General features: G+C 41.8%; 1 protein-coding gene across 1 annotated transcript in view; it reads right to left on the bottom strand.

The window, feature by feature from the left end:
- The window catches only part of SKAP1 (src kinase associated phosphoprotein 1), a 706,029-nt gene that overhangs the window by 100,138 nt on the left and 588,362 nt on the right, over window positions 1-17,529 (bottom strand). The gene's annotated exons all lie outside the window — the stretch shown is intronic.

Raw genomic sequence — 17,529 nt, forward strand, 5'->3', positions numbered from 1 at the left:
CTAGAGAGCAGACCGCGGTGTGATCTCCTGCTTAGTGTGGTCGGTTTTTAATAAAAAAGCAAGGAGACTAGCAGGAACACCAGGGATTTCACATAAAGGAAGCAAAAGAAAGAGAACAGGATACTTTCCTATACAAGTACATGATAAAGCAGGCACATATCAGGAATATGAAGTGTTGGGGTAACAAATGCTTAAAGCCACAGCAAGTATCATAACATTACCAGTGTTGGGGGTAACTAGTTACAAAGTAACTGATTACAGGAACTACATTACTTTTTTTTGGTAACTAAGTAATGTAACTAGTTACAATACTAATATTGGTAACTACACTACTTTACTAGGCTATAGGAGGTAACTACACTACTTTACTAGGCTATAGGAACGCGATTTCCTGCGTTACCCAAGCCGTGCGATACAATCGTTATTTCGAAGAATAGAGAGGGATGAAGTTTATGACTTTTTGTTGCACTTTGTTTTATTCTGTTTTTTTCCGGTTTTGTTCTCATGTTTCCCAAAGCCTGTGTTTATACAATAAGCTCTATGCAGAAAGAGTGTCATGTATCTTCTTCTACACGGTCAATTAAGAAAGAGGAAAGTAAAGTAATAAGTAGTGAAGTTACTTTTCAAATGCAGTAACTAGTAAAGTAATCTCATTACAATTTACAGAAGTAACTAGTAACTAATTACACTTTTTGAGTAACTACCCCAACACTGAACATTACCAAAATTACTATTCTCCCACAATATTACAGAGATGTCTATATCATACATAATTTAATGTGGCCTATATTATAAAAATATAAATTATTATTATCATTATTATTATACAAAGCCAGAGCCAACAGTTTATGCAGCACTTTACAAAGTAAATATTCAGTACAACTACAAAGAGAATTAGGAGAGTCCAGGTTAAGCTGGGCATACACTATGCGAATTTCGGCCTAAATTTGCTACGTGAGTGGCCTTGTCTACTCACTCCCATCCAACATTCTTCAATTGAAACAACATTTTTGGCTAAAAAGTGGCTGCATCCAATCATGCTTCTTCCAATGCAGCAGCTGTCAGATTGCAAAAGGCACAGAGAGAGATTCATCCCGCCCGCACTGTATAGGGTGGATAGAAGAGTCTTTCATTCAGCCCACAGGTTTATGGTGTCGGGATTCGAACCCGTGACTAGCCACATCCCAGGCGGTAGCCCTGCTTACTAGGCTTCAGGGAGGCTGGACATTCATCCCTGAAGCCTATTATTTCAACCTTAGTCTTGCCAAGCCTTGCTCATCACCCTTGATTCCCCACCCCTGGTACTTCCCTATATAAGTCCAGCCCCTTGCACTCAAGCTTGCTGATTATTGAGCTCCTGAGCCCTGATCAAGCTTCTCCTCAGCTGCTGCTCTTGTCTACTACCACAAATCCACTGCTGACCAGGAATTGACTACCGACTACTCTTCTACTTTGTCCCTACCTACTGAACTGCTACCTCCGTTGCCGATCCGGATTGTCTGACCACGCTTACTGCTGCCCACCCCGACCTCTGGCTCGTCTGACTTCTCTCTGGTTATCCCTTGTCTGCTCCTTCGCCTCCGGACCGAACCTACACTCTGCCTGTCTGGGTGATCCTGGGGACCGTGACCTGGTGTTAGCTTGCAGCGCAGTCTATCCCCACCATCAGGGGCTCTAGTGAAAACCAGCTAGCACTTAGTTTCCGCACCTCAGGTGAACCCGTGTCCTCATCAGAGTACTACCTGGTGTCCATTCGGTATCCAGCACTGCTACCACCGTAGCCAACCCGGATTGTCTGACCACGCCTCTGCCAGACTTCCTGCACCTACTTCCTGCCTGCGGTTCTTGCCACTGGGCTCCACTCCTACCTCCGGCCAGCAGTCCTCTGACTCAGGTGAGCCTGTAGGATTGTTACATATTGGCAGTTTTAGAATATAAAGAGGAGGGATAACTGACACAAAATGTAATAACCGTAAGTAATGAGCTCAGACGGGTTAGGGAGGTAGGCTATCCAGGCACAATCCAGCAGCCTTTGGGTACCTGCACTGACGGTGCTCTTTAAACGTGAATGCTGGTTCAGGTAACTATTTTGTTCTGCCTTGTTGGAGAGGAGCAGGAAGCATAAACAGAGACCGCTTGGCACCAAATAACATTTTCCACACAGGACTAAGAAACCTTGTGCTGCAGGAGTCTCTATCCACAAATTTCAGATCTTACTAAATATTTTAGGCCAGGCTCTGCCAGTGTAAATTTGGAGAGATCCGCATTGATCAGGCAAGATACTTGTGCTAGTGTTGGAGGTTAGGACTAGTTCCAGTTTAGAAGCATACAGTAATCTTCCTTGCTTAGAATAGTATTAAGCGAAATATAATGCCTTTGTGAGTCAGGGGTACAAATTGAGAATATCTAAGAGACAGACTTCAGAGGTTCAAGGGCTGGTAAACTCGAGGTAGGTTTTCCAACATGAAGAGTAGTGCATCCCAAAAGCTGATTAAATCCAGAATAAATGCTATAGTGGAAGGAGAGTCACCACATCTTTAACACTGAGCGTGGAGCATAAGACCCTAATGGTGCAGCTTGTCTGGGGTATAATGCAGATGATGTATACATTTAAAATGTGTGAATTTGTCAGCTGTACTAATGACATCTGTAAACCATGTACCTGTAGCTTCCTCCCAATAATAGATTTGATCCAGTTTGTATGAGGTAAAAAATAGTTGTTTCTTCTTTGCTTGTAGGTATTTGTAGGAAGTAGTGGTCAACTTGGTTTGTTCTTTCATGTAGACAGATTGCTCCAGGAGGAAAAAGGTCAAGGACATTGATACGGTACCAATAGGAGTCCTGATAGCATGGCATATCAGTATGTATTTAAAGAAGAAGTTATTGGATATATCTGTTTGAGCATGTAAGGGATGAAAGGAAAGAAAGGGATTGCCAACAAACAGATGTAAGAGGTTGGTTACGCCCTTGGCAGACCACCAAACTGACCAGGTGAGCAAAACATTTTTAAGCATGGGGTTGTCCCACATGGGAGTACAGGGTGAAATTAATGTTTGTGAGGGTGAGTGTCCAGCAACAATCCAGGCCAGGAAGGAACTCACCAAAAATTGGCTTATATAGAGTAACACAATGTAGCCTGTCCCTGAGGGCCTAGGGAGAATGCAAGATCTCAATAGAGGAGGGCTACATGTATCCCATTGTTTTAAAAGGTAAGTTGTAAGGCAATAAAATAGTTTTTAAAAAAATTGGGAGAAGCTAGGCCACCATCAGCTACTATAGCTTGTAGGGAAGATTTAGAAATCCTAGGTTGTGATTTTTCCCAAATAAAGGAGGACATGGCAGAGTCTATGTGTTAAAAAATCCCATGGGAAAGAAATATCGGTGCTGCTTCTAGAATAAAGAAATTTGGGAAGGATTGTCATTTTATAAGTAATGTGTACTATAAGGTTCAGGGGAGTAAAACTCCACACCTGTAATTTAGACTCCATCTGGGTGAGAATGGGGGTTAAAATGTGAGGTACAAATTTAGACAAATCATTCTGAATATGAATCCCCAAATATTTCAGGTGGTCTGTCATTTGCAAATGTGATTGGTGTAAATAGTCATAAGAGTTTGGAGGACCAATAGGGAATGTGGATTATTTTCCTAGCTTACTTTTAGCCCTGATATTCTCCCAAACAACCGATAACAAAGCTTGAAAGAAGGCCTGAGAGCCATCAGTGTATACCAATGCAATGCTTTCTCCAGGAAGTCCCAGCAAGTGCTGCCAATTATTGGATATTGCCTAATAGAGGAAGCCAGGCATTCTTTCAGGGGTTCCATGGCAAAAGCTTTGTGCCTATGGCAAAAATGATACCCCCCTAATCTATTTAGCAAGCAGTACCACCACCAAATGTGGCCACCTGACATGAAACAAAGCTAAGCTAACGGTTTGTGGCATGGTATTACCAGTAAAAACCCTATTAAGCTGTCAAAAAAAAAAAGAACAGGCATTCAGGAGGCAGCAGTATCACCTTTTGAATGCCTGTCAGCCACTCCTGCACTGTTTCCTCAAAAGTTATATACCGTGAACGGCTTTTTAGAAGCTGCTAAAAGTGTAAAAGAGCCCTTAAGAAATTTCCTTCAGTCATTGCCCTGGTGACAACAGTTCCACCAAACAGAAGCTGAGGGAAAATCTGAAACAGGAGCACAGCTATACAAAGCTGACGGACATTTTAGTCATCCCGTACTCTAAAAGAAATCTAAAAAAAGAAACATTTTGGTTGGACTTTGCCATCAACCCATGAAATAACTCTTTTCCTATAGCTGTTCCTTCCAGAAAGCTGGACACCCTCCAATCACACATCACAGACTTTGTTTGGCATAAAGAGGTCATACTTGGCAAGGTCTAAAGCCAGGAAGAATTTGGCCTTTTCTTTTTCAAAGATATCAACAGGCAGCCAGACTCGCTCAATAAATTCGATGGAATGTTCATTCTAATTTGGCAAGACTGACAGAATTAGAAGTGAACCTGGTTCACCCCATGCCACTTCACTATTTACGTTCACAACAAGTTGCACTGATCGCACGGTTGCTGGTTTGTGCTGTGAAACGCAGCGAAACCATCACTCATACTTTTGGATTCAGAATTCATAACGTTTTATTTTCAATACTTTTTATGTTACATTACTTTATTTCTGTTTTTTTTTTATTTTTGTGAAAATTTGTGTGCATTTCCCACCTACGGATATTAAATATATAGTTAATAAACTGTTTTTTGTTTGCTCTAAAGAATGCACAAATATGAAGAAATCGCAAGTGGGTTTTTATCTCTACAACTGATAATGCCTTATTTAGCTAGCCTGTAAATGCTAGTGTGTGGTGTGGAAAAGCCTGTGTGCAAGTCACATGTTACACTCTAAGGCTGCATTCACACTTGAGCGTAGCGTCTTTGGGTGTTTTTATGAACGATTTTGGCACGTTTTCATGCTCGTTTAATGCAGTGTTTTTGCTCTTCTGCATTTTTTTTAATTAGCCAATAGATAAAAGATCATCTGCTTTATCATTTGTTGTTTTATTATTTATCCACTTCCTGGGTCAGAAAACCGTGCCAAGTCACGCGACAAAACGCGCAAAAACGTGCAAATCGCGTATTTCTATGTACTTCTATGGGAATAAAAACATGCCAAAAATGCCCAAATCTGCCCGATTCGTGCTACAAAAAAAGCTTCAAAACTTTTTTGAGCTTCAGGCATTCGGCTCAGGCGACTTGTAGTGGAGATGTGAACCATCTCCATAGAGAAGCATTGATTTTTTTTCTTCTCCAGCGTTTTGTAGCCTCGAGCTTCAAGCTACAAAACGCTCAGGTGTGAATGGGGCCTAAAAATGGATTTTTGTAAAATCTTACCGTAAAATCCTTTTCTCTTAGCTCATTGACAGACGTAGTCCTCGGTGATACACCACCTTCGGGTTATGTTGCCTCCACAGGAGCAGGACTAGACAGGAAATTAAAAAGCTCTGGCCACACCCTAGGGGCAGTCCCAGAGGGTATATCCTCTCTCTCTCTGCCTCAGCAAATCAGTTATGTGAAAAAGCAGTCTTTAGAGATTTTAACCCAACCCAACTCAAAAACCGAGGGGCGGGGACTACGTCTGTCAATGAGCTAAGAGAAAAGGATTTTACGGTAAGATTTTACAAAAATCCATTTTTCTCTAGCGCTCATTGACAGACGTAGTCCTCGGTGATACACCACCTTCGGGACGTCCCAGAGCAGTATCACAAATGAGGGGTGGGAAAATGGAAATCAAATCCCAATCTAGAAGGCCCAACCGGTGCCAACTAGAAGTTTACAATGCTCATCCTTAATGATGATACTCAACAAAAAAGAGAAAATTTTTTTTTTTTTTTTTTCAAACAGAAAAAAACCCTCGAGGTAGACCACCGGTCTCCTCAAATTGCGGCCTGCAAAACCTTGCGGCCAAATGAGGCATCCGCCGATGCCGTCACATCAAATTTATAGAATTTTGTAAAGGTATGTACCGACGACCAGGTGGCCGCCTTACATACCTGGACCACTGACGCCTGATGGCGAAAGGCCCAGGAAGTACTGAGCGCTCGAGTGGAGTGCGCCCTAACAGGGAACGGAGGACTCTGAACCTTAATAGAATAAGCCTGTACCACCGTCTGTCTAATCCATTTGGCAATGGTCGCGGCAGATGCAGGCAAACCCTTTCTGGGGCCATCCGTGATCACAAAAAGTGAATCCGTCTTACGGAATGATTCCGTAGCTTTCAGGTATACCCTGATTGCCCGAACTGATTTGCTGAGGCAGAGAGAGAGAGGATATACCCTCTGGGACTGCCCCTAGGGTGTGGCCAGAGCTTTTTAATTTCCTGTCTAGTCCTGCTCCTGTGGAGGCAACATAACCCGAAGGTGGTGTATCACCGAGGACTACGTCTGTCAATGAGCGCTAGAGAAATATGGATGTCACATGCTCTTTTATTTGAAAAATACTATGGAATGGCAATCTTCTATAAGAGACCTCGATCAACTTCTGCGAACTAAGAGGGATCAACAGAGCTGACAAGACAAGGACAGTTATATGTTAGGCTTATAGAGAGTGATACGGAACAGCATACTGTGGCAATTTATGCCCAGCAAGAGTGACTCTGTTCATGTTAGGCTTATAGAGAATTATAGGGAACAGCATACTGTGGCAATTTAAGCCCAGCAAGAGTGCCAATCCAGATGACTGTGTGACTCCGTTCTTGGACCCTCTTGGCAGAAGAAATTGCCATGCACATGGAGCTTATCTCTGGAAATAGCCTTTGGTTACCATTGTTCCTTACTGGCACCTTCAGCTCCAAAAACTAAAAGAAAGAGGCAGTGCAAACTGGAGATGGATAGACTTCAGTACGGGATTGCATCGCCACAGCCATCTGCATCAGGATTTCCAGGAGCAAGTCCTAAACCCGTGGATGCCTGAAACTGTTTTGTCTGCAATCAAGTTAAGCATGTTGCAAGCCACTGTCCAGAGAGGAGGAGGTCCAGCCCACCAGCTAAGTGCCTCCCCATCAGTGTTGGGGGAGGAAAGTACAGTGCATCCGGAAAGTCTCAAAGGTTGCAAACACATCAGAGCACAGCATTTTGGGATTTCCAGTCCTTTGTACACTGCTCATCCAATGTACCATCAGGGTCTGCAAAGTGAAATTGCTCCATCTTTGCCTGCCGACCCCCCCCCCCAACACACAGACAATATAGGAATATTAACACCCTGGGTACTAGATACGCACTGGAAATATTCTCTGATCCTGTACAGTACGACTGTAACACTGTGACCTGGGTTATCCGCATGGTCGCTTACAGTACATCCAGAAAATATACACAGCGCTTAATTTTTTCCACATTTTGTTATGTTACAGCCTTATTCCAAAATGGATTCAATTCAGTATTTTTCTGACAATTCTACAAACAATACACATAATGAAAACGTGAAAGAAGTTTGTTTGAAATCTTTGCAAATTTATTAAAAATAAAAAACGAAAAAATCACATGTACATAAGTATTCACAGCCTTTTCTCATGACACTTAAAATTAAGCTCAGGTGCATCCAGAGACCATGCGGATAACCCAGGTCACAGCATTACAGTCGTACTGTACAGGATCAGGGGATATTTCCAGTGCATATCTAGTACCCAGGATGTTAATATTTCTACATTGTCTGTGGCGAAAAAGGAGCAATTTACCTTTGAAGACCCTAAAGGTACATTGGATGAGCAGAGTACAAGGGATGGGAAACCCCATAATGCTGTGCTCTGATGTGTTTGCAGCCTTTGAGACTTTTGGGGGTGGAAAAGGGAAAGAGAAGTGTTTCCCCATACCCCGATTTCTGATAGAACTTAATATGAGCGTAAGACAAGAAAGTTTGCCTTAACTTGGACATTGCTCAATGTGGCTGAATGTATGCATGAGGTTGTAAACGAGTTGTACACAGAATTACTGAACCTTAAAGAGATTTTTCCTTTACAGCCTTGTACACAATCTTGTGTGTCTTTAACCCATTTGGGATGAAGTTACAGTATACAGTAAACCCCCCTCCATTGCGGGGGTTACGTTCCGGACCCAGCCGCGAAAAGTGAAATTCCGCGAAATAGAAAAACCCTATTAAAATGCATTGTAGGCATGATTTTTTTACTGTCACTGTACGTGTAGAAGCATTTTAAGGTCTTTAAACACACTTTTAAAACAATAGAAACTCATTTAAACACATAAAAGATACTTAGAGACAGAGCAAGAGCTATGAAAAACACAAAAATCTTTCATTTTTAATGATTTATATAGTAAAATAACATTACAAAAAAAACCGCGAATTACCGGGACCGCAAAAACTGAACCGCGATGTAGCGGGGGATTACTGTATGTGACTTCTTCCTTTGTCACCACAGTTACAAATTCTGCTCGCTGCTGATTCAGGACTGTGAGCCACAGAGTCAAGACTACAAGGTAATGAAGCAAATTCTACCCAATCTGAGTCTACTCCCTCTGCAATTGCAGCTTACTACTGAGTTTCTACAGGCTACTAGTTTTGGTGGTAGGCTAGAAGAACCCAGGTGTTATGCTGACAGCCCTTCAAATGATACGGATAGAGTAAAAGTATGTAAAAAAATGAGCCGACGGGGGGGGGGGTCCTGGTGTCCATGCAACAGAACAAACTTCAGGTCATATTGGAATGGCCTTATGGCATGCTCAAACACCTCAGGGATGTAAATAATAAAGTACATCCAAAGGACAAGGGCAAGTGTCTTAAGGTGATATCAGAACAAACAACAAATCGGCCTGTACCCTTCCCGTATGAAGTTTGTGGCCACCAGATGATCCATTGAGTGATCTGATGGCTGATCCAGATCCATCATACAGGGTGTTTATTAGCCCTTATCTATCTGCAAGGAAATAGACTGAAAAGTGCTTGGTGCGGCAATCCAAGTGGGGAACTTTTACACCCCAAACAAGGAAACCTAACTTTTGATTTATTCTGGTAATGCAGGGAATAATTTTCCGCACCTAAATACAAGAGTCATGATTATTTTTTCCTGAACCTTGATGTTCTTTTTGTATTGTATTTCTTCCAGATCTGTGCAGTAATTCAGCATAAAACTTTGCCTCTATGCAGGAGCTTCCTGTAATGCAGGAGCTTCCTAAGACTGGTCATTGGTGATCTCTCTCCTTGTACAAGATGACTGGTCCTCTATCCGCCCCCTCCTGTAGTTTTCTGCAGGTGGCCTGTAGTGGATGGAGCCTCCTGAGTTCCTCCCACAGCTCTGCTCTCTGCACAGGCTACGTGCAGTACAGTGATGAGGCCATTGCTACTTTTACAATGTAATACATGGCTTTACAAAGGCATTCGGTACACACAAAGTGGTTTTATATCCTTTGAGGCTATCAAGGAATATATCTGAATGAATGTTTTTGTGCCGTTCAGCTTTAATTCAGAATATACATAATATTTTAACAATACAGGACAAATGTTTTTAAATTGTATACCTTCATAATGAGGGATCATTTAGATCCTGTGTGTTTTCTCACTGGACACCAGTCTATGGGTTTACATCTCAAATCGCACAGGCTAGGTTTAATGTTCTCATTTCGTCTCTGAGACAAATATGTGTGTTTCAATTATTGAAAGATTTCAAAAGTTACATAGCCCATAACTTCCATGTTGGCATTGGTTCTGCTAGGCAAAAAGCATCCTTGTTTGGTCTCTACACATAGCTTGGTGTCTGCTGCACAAAGCAAAAATCTTCATCTTACAGTGGCCTAAGGAAGTAGCATCTCTTTAATTTTTGCTGCTTCGTTGGACCCAAACAGTTTAACATAGATCAATAAGTATAAGGCTCTGCTACATATTCAGCAATTGTGTGACCCTCTCCTTCACTGGCAATGCGGTATTTTTCTTTAAGACCTGGATTACCTTTTCTTTTTATTTGCACTCATGAAAAAAAGTGATGTCTAAAAAATCAAAGGGAGTTTATCTCCTAGTTATTATCTCTGTTCAAATATTAACCAGATTGGAATTTGATTTGCATTTCTATTATAAAAAGTAGAAACCATATTTTAAATATTCTTATTCATAATATTCTGGAGAGGAAGGACGTGAATGGCCATTATATTACCCACAGAGCATATAGTTTTGAGCTGACTGGCTCCTGCTTACATGTTTCTTTTATATTGAAAGTAGTGATCGACCGATATCAGTTTGTTGTTGCCGATACTGATATTTTGGCCAATGCATTGCATATCGGTATCGGCCGATATTGGTTGATATTTTTGTACATTTAAAACATTTTTTTTTTTTTTTTGTTGACAGGTACTTTTGTGGAGGAATCTGGGGGGTCTAAAAGACCCCAAACCCTCTGCACTTAAAAGCATTCAAAACGCCAATTTGGCTGTTTTGAATGGTGTCATTTTTTTAAATCTGGCGCCGAGTACCCGGAAGTGATGTCACTTATGACATTGCTTCCGTATTTTTGCATGGAGATCCGATCAGAGCCCAATGCGGCTTTGATCGGGTCTTCGGTGGCCGTGTAGGCTGGTTGCCCGGGTCTGCCGGTGGGACGGGAGACCCAGGTGAGCCACGGAAGGCGGCGGGAGGGGGGGGGGGAACGTCCCCTCCCGTTCCTTGTAATGACAGCCGAGTGGCTTTTTGGCCGCATCGGTTGTCATTACAAGACAGCTGACCGTTGGTTATGGACGCTGGTACCGGGGTGATGCCTCTAGCTGCAGGCATCACTCCCGTACAAGCACTCTTCCGAAATATCGGCAATATCGGTCACCTTGGTGGCTAAATCCGATATATCAGGAAAAGTGCATGTCGGCCCTCTATATTTCGACTTTGCCGATAATCGGTCGATCCCTAATTTAAAGAGTCACTCCCTCTCTTCTTTTTTTATTTTAAGGCCCCATGCACACTGTGGAGGAGGCATGAGTGCATGGGCTCTAGTGTTTAGGCATAGGGCACAGGTGCGCTGTTCAGTCCTGCTGCCGGCAGCCTTCCAAATTCTATAGGAGGCTGACAGCTGGATAGTGCACTAATGGCACACTTTCCACTGCAAGTACCGGCTCGGCTCTACTCGGCCCTGCTTGGCCTGGTTTGCTTTTCCACTGCTGGTACCGTATGGTACGGTGTTGGAACGGTTCGGTACGGTATGGTTTGCTTTTCCACTAAAGTAGTACTAAAGTTAAGTGGGTGGGATAACAACGGGGTGGGTGGGATTCTCTGACCAATCAGTGGCTAGTAGTGACTGCATGCAAAGGATTGTGGGATATGGTACCGGGTATGGTACCTCCTGGAACCACAATCGAGGTGGTACTGTTTTTGAGAGCCGTACCGTTCGGTTTCATGCAGTGGAAAAGCGCCGCTGTACCGTACCGTACCAAACCGTTCCTACACCGTACCATGGGGTACCAGCAGTGGAAAAGCACAAAAGCAAGCCGAACCGTTCGGTTCCATGCAGTGGAAAAGCGCCACTAGATGTACTAACATTTAGGGTAGTATACGCCCAAGGATATAGGCATTCGTCCCTGAGTGCATACTGCCCAAAACATTAGTATCGCTAGATGCACAGTTCAGCCCTGTCCAGCCATAGCATCTGTCAGCCTCTCATAGAGTTTGGCAGACTGCTGTACCTGTGCCCTCTACTTGCACCTAAGTACTGGAGCCTTATGCACCGAGGCTACATGACCAGTGTGCATGGGACCTAAATGTATCAAGGACAATAAACAGGACTAAAAAATGTTTTTTTTTTTCAGAATTTACACAGATCCAAACTATTTTCCTACAGACAGTTGTTCTCTGTGTTAACCCTTCTTACCAACAACATGGAATGTCTGCAGCAGGGGTCTTCAAACTATGGCCCTCCAGTTGTTCAGGAACTACAATTCCCATCATGCCTAGTCATGTCTGTGAATGTCAGAGTTTTAGAATGCCTCATGGGATGTGTAGTTCTGCAACAGCTGGAGGGCCGTAGTTTGAGGATCCCTGGACTACAGCATCCTACTTTCCCCTCTTTCTTCTGATACTGAAATTTATAAAGTCACATTACTGTGAGGCTCACCACAAAAATTGTTTCAGTGTATCAAACCTTCAATCATGGCCATGGCATCCAGGCTCTAGCCTCTAGCCAATAGTAGTCCTATTCATATGGCTTTTGTAGCCAAACCATAGGCAGTTAACCTTTTCATAGCCAAATTACATTCACAATATACTGCAGTTGATTTACTAAAGGGGTATAGGCTGAATTTTCACTTTGCAAAGGCATTTTCACTGAGTTTAGTGAATGAGATCAATCTGTGTAGTCATCAATTATCCAATGGTGTAAAAGCAAAAATCATGTGTTTTTTAAATTTTCCTTGTACATTATGGGTATTCTTTACAAATTTATTTTTTACCAGATTCACTAAAGCCCCGTACACACGTACCGATCGTCGGCCCAGTCTTGCAAATCTGCTGTCTGTCGGCCGAATTCTGTACTGACTGGTGAACAATCGGCCGTTCTGGTGTCGGCATACAAAAATTTTAATGCTTGCACGACAGATTCTGTTCGGCCGAAAGTGCACTGTCGGTAGCATCATACTAACAAGCCGAAAATTGGCCGATCGTTCGGCGGCCGAACATTTTCGGCCGACAATCGGTACGTGTGTACGGGCCTTTAGCTATGACTTTTACACTAGTTCACTGATGTTGAAACTTAGGTGAGCAGATACTAGGTAGTACCCCTGACATGAACCAAGGTACTTCCTGGGTACCCAAGAACCACTGCATTAAACCAACTTATTTTTACAATCTATCTTTCAAATCAATAGTTTTAAACAACACATGTAAAAAAAAAAAAAAAAAAAATGGCTGGTATCATTTAGCAGTCTACTGAAGTCTAATGAAATACAAAGTGAAAAATGTTTGTAATTATGTGCTAGTAAAGCAGTATTAATGTCCCCCAAAATTTTTTATAAATTGCAGCTCACCAATCATAAAAGTAGTGGCTACATTCATTTTATTTATTTCAGCTTTTTTTCCCATATGATTGGATTTTTTTCACCTGGTGACCTAGCCAGTAACACACATCCTGTCCAAGGGTGTATCTACTCTGGATGAAGGAGCAATTGAGACAGCAGCATTGTTAGTGTGGGGAGCGGGTACAGCTGTGGCCAAAAGCTTGAAAAATTACACATTTTCATTTTTACAATGTCTGCTGCTTCAGTGTTTTTAGGTCTTTTTGTCAGATGTTACTATGGTATACATGAAGTATAATTACAAGCATGTCATAAGTGTCAAAGATTTTTATTGACAATCACATTACGTTTATGCAAAGAGTCAATATTTGCAGCGTTGACCCTTCTTTTTCAAGACCTCTGCAATTCGCCCTGTCAGTCAATTTTTGGGCCCCATCCTGACTGATGGAAGCCCATTCTTGCATTGTAAATGCTTGGAGTTTGTCGGAATTTGTTGTTTTGTTTTCTTTTGTTCACTCGCCTCTTGAGGCAAGTCTTCAATGGGATTCGATTCTGGGATGTTTCCTGGCCATGGACCCAAAATTTTGATGTTTTGTTCCCCAAGCCACTTAGTTATCACTTTTACCTGATTGCAATGTGCTCCATCATGCTGGAAAAGGCAGTGTGCGTCACCAAACTGTTCTTGGATGGTTGGAAGAAGTTGCTCTTGGAGGATGTTTTTGTACCATTCTTTATTCATGGCTGTGTTCCTAGGCAAAATTATAAGTGAGCCCACTTCCTTGGCTAAAAAGCAATCCTGCACATGAATGGTCTCAGGATGCTTTACTGTTGGTATGACACGGGACTGATGATAGCGTTCATCTTTTTGTCTCCTGACAAGGTTTTTTCCGGATGTCCCAAACAATTGGAAAGGGGATTCATCAGAGAAAATGACTTTACCCCAGTCCTCAGCAGTCCAATCCCTGTACCTTTTGCAGAATATCAGTCTGCCCCTGATGTTTTTCCTGGAGAAAGTGGCTTCTTTGTTGCCCTTCTTGACACAAGACCATCCTTCAAAAGTCTTCCCCTCACTGTGTGTGCAGATGTACTCACATCTGCCTGCTGCCATTCCTGAGCAAACTCTGCACTGGTTGTGCCCCGATCACGCAGCTTAATCAACTGTAGGAGACAGTGCTGGTGCTTGCAGGGACTACCTTGGGTGCTGTGAAGCCTTCTTCCCAAATGCAATGGAAACGTTTTTTTTTTTTTTTATGAGATTAAGTTAATTTCCATAGCAAAGAGGGACTTTGCAATTAATTGCAATTCATCTGATCACTCTTCATAACGTTCAGGAGCATATGCAAATTGCCATAATAAAAACTGAGGCAGCAGACATTGTGAAAGTTAATATTTGTGTCATTCTTTAAAATTTTGGCCACGGCTGTATTGTAAGATTTAGCAGATATAGATGGATTTGACTAACAAATTAAAGCTTAACTTCAGCCAACACTTTTTAAGCAGTTACAGCAAACAGTTTTTTTTTTTTGGGATAAAGATGTTATACAAATAAATAAAAGCTGACCATTGTAAGCACCCCTGTCAGTGCTAAATTGTTTTTCTAAACCCTTTGCCCCTTTTGCTGAAAAGCATAGTCTGTTAAAAGAAGTTGAAAAATAAATTTACTGGCTCGATCACAGCAGGAAAATAAAGGAAAAAAAGCCGAAAAAATAAAATTAATAATGCTACCACATTTAATCTCACTTCCAAAAAAAAATTGAGATGCTGAGTAAAATTTACAGCCTCAATTCAAAAAAAATTGGGACAGTGTCTAAAATCTACAAAAAATCTGAATGCAATGATTTGCAAATCTAATAAAACCCATATTTTGTTAACAATAGAAAATATATCAGATGTTTCTTGTTCAATATTTTTATTAAAAATAAAGAACCGGATACATCATAATATTTGTATGGTTTACAAATGATGCTATGTAACCAGAACATAGCAGATGATATTCAAAAATTTTAGGGCTGCTGATAACACAAAATAAATTACAAAGTGGAGAAAATGTTGAATCATGGACAGAAGTATGCAATTGAACAACCCCGACTTACAGGATAATCAAACTTAAATGCTCTGAAATGGAAGGAGTAAGAAGCAGCTTATTAGGTTTACACAGTTCAAATATATAAATGAAAGAGAACAAATGAAAAGTGAAGAGAAAGTAGGAGGGGAGGACCAGGGGTTCCGGTAGATACAATGATCAAGCAACAGTCAATTGCAGGTCAGCAGTGGGTAAAGCTAGAGATCATGTAAGATTTAGTGGATTGCCAAATGTTAGCCCAATCCTTTGGGTCTAGCTGGACGTTGAGGTCTGAGGCCCAGTGAGTAGCATATAATGGACGTGCAGAGGTAGGAGGGAAAGACAGATGCATGTATAATTTAGATATTAGGCCAGGGGCCCTTGGGTCTGAAGAGCAAATATGTTCGGTTTGCGATTGTAAATCAGTTTGGCCTACAATATAGCAGTAAAACTGAGATATTTGAAGGTATCGGAAAATTCCCGAATTCGGTCATACCACATGTTTAAACGGAGAAAATGTATCATTTTAAAAAAGGTAATTTTTAAATTGATGGAAGCAGTGCATCTCAAAAAAGTTGGGACAGGGTCATATTTTTTAAATAATCTTTATTTATTGGTATTTATTTCTTGGTTTTTGGTATAAATCACAGAGAAGAGAAAATACATGTAACAGTATGGATACTTGAAGAAAACAAACAAACAAGAGGTTTTTGTCTAAATACCGTTCATCAAAGGGATCTAAAGGGTGGATTGCACAACAACAGATTTTGCCCCTAGGCCAAACAAAGTACATCGATAGACATACTCATCTAAATCCAACCTGTGAGCTAAGGGTGCATACCCAAAGAAGGGGCCACATGTTCATCCTGCGATTATTTTGATCATAATAAATGTAACACATGGGACAAGTACCTCAAACCAACAAAACAACAGAGATATGAAGATAAAAAAAGGGGGGATGAGGGGGGTAGAGTAAAAGGCAGGAAGGGGGAGAAAGGTTAAGGTAGGCTCTTACTGAATTGGTTGCTGTGTCTGGGAGGAGTGTCACTGTGTGTCTGGGATTTCTTCTGAGTAGTACATCCATCCCGACCAGGTATCACGGAAACAATCCAATTGATCCTTAGAAGTGAGTACCCACCGTTCTGCCTCCATGATGCAATTTACTTCCCTCTTTCAATGTTACTTTTTTCCAATATTTTGGTATCAGGCATTTAGCCACATTCAATAAGTGAGGGGTTACACTCTTTTTATATCTTTTGATCGAGGACTTAGAAACATGGAAGATAAACTGCTGTGGGGTGTATTCTACTGGTCCTATGGGCGTTTTCTGGATCCAAGGGAGTATTGAATCCCAGAAAGTCTTAATCTTTTGACATTTCCACCAAAAATGGAGAAATGTACCCCGATGAGCGCAGCCGTGCAAACAGGAGGGATCAGAACCTGAAAACATCTGAGTTAGGCGAAAGGGTGTTCTATACCATCTTGTCAGAAATTTGTATGAGGATTCCTGAATGTGGGTGCTGTTGAAGGAGATGCACGCCAGGTGGACAATTTTCTGAATCTGTAGGGGAGAGAATTAAATCCCCAATTCCCTCTCCCATTCTTTGATAAAGTAGGGAGTCATCTGTGAGTGAGTAAGCACAAATTAATAAATGTGGGATAGAAGTGTCTGGAGTCTAAGGGTCTCATACAGCAGGATTCGAAAAATGGGACAGAGTAGCTACAGAGCACAGCGGTGGTCTCAGTCTAGAGGATGTCCCGTATTTGCCTATGCCTCCACGAGGACATAGTAAAATCCCCTTTTTGAGATTGTAAGATATCTAATGTTAACAACCGTCAATCTGGGGCAAACTTGGTGCACTTCATATCTCCATCTGTTCCCAAGATCGAAAGAAACAAGTATCCTCTGCTGGGGGAAACCAGAGGAGTCCTCCAAGAGGTGTCAGGGGGGAGGTCCCAGGAGCATACTTGCCATGTGTGTTCAGTCTATTATCCCACACAGTAAGAGTCCCTCGAGTCAAGGGGGGGGGGGGGCAGGGAAGTCCACTTTGAAAGTCCTCTGTTCCTGGTCTGTAACCAAGGTGTCTCTGCAAGGTTCCTGCATGCCATATTATTTTCTAATGGGACCCAGGGTTTTGAGTCCAGTTCAGGATGCGCACTAGCGTCATAGCTTTATAATATAAAGAGACATCTGGTAGACCCATACCTCCCTCCCATTCATGTCTAAATAGTATCTCATATGCAAGCCTGGGTCGTTTACTGTGCCAGACAATGTTCACAAATAATTGTTTTAGGCGTTTGAAAAAAGCTTGGGGTAATAGGATCGGAATGGTATACAGCAAATATAATATTCTTGGGAGAATTTTCATTTTTAACACATTTATGCATCCAAATCATGTCAAGGGGTAGTCATGCCATGTCTTCAGTGCAATCCGATCTAGAAGCTTCCCATAATTGTTGTCATATATAACCTTCGGGTTAA

Source organism: Pelophylax lessonae, assembly GCF_965119305.1.
Source record: "Pelophylax lessonae genome assembly, chromosome: 11".
In the NCBI taxonomy this organism is placed as follows: Eukaryota; Metazoa; Chordata; class Amphibia; order Anura; family Ranidae; genus Pelophylax; species Pelophylax lessonae.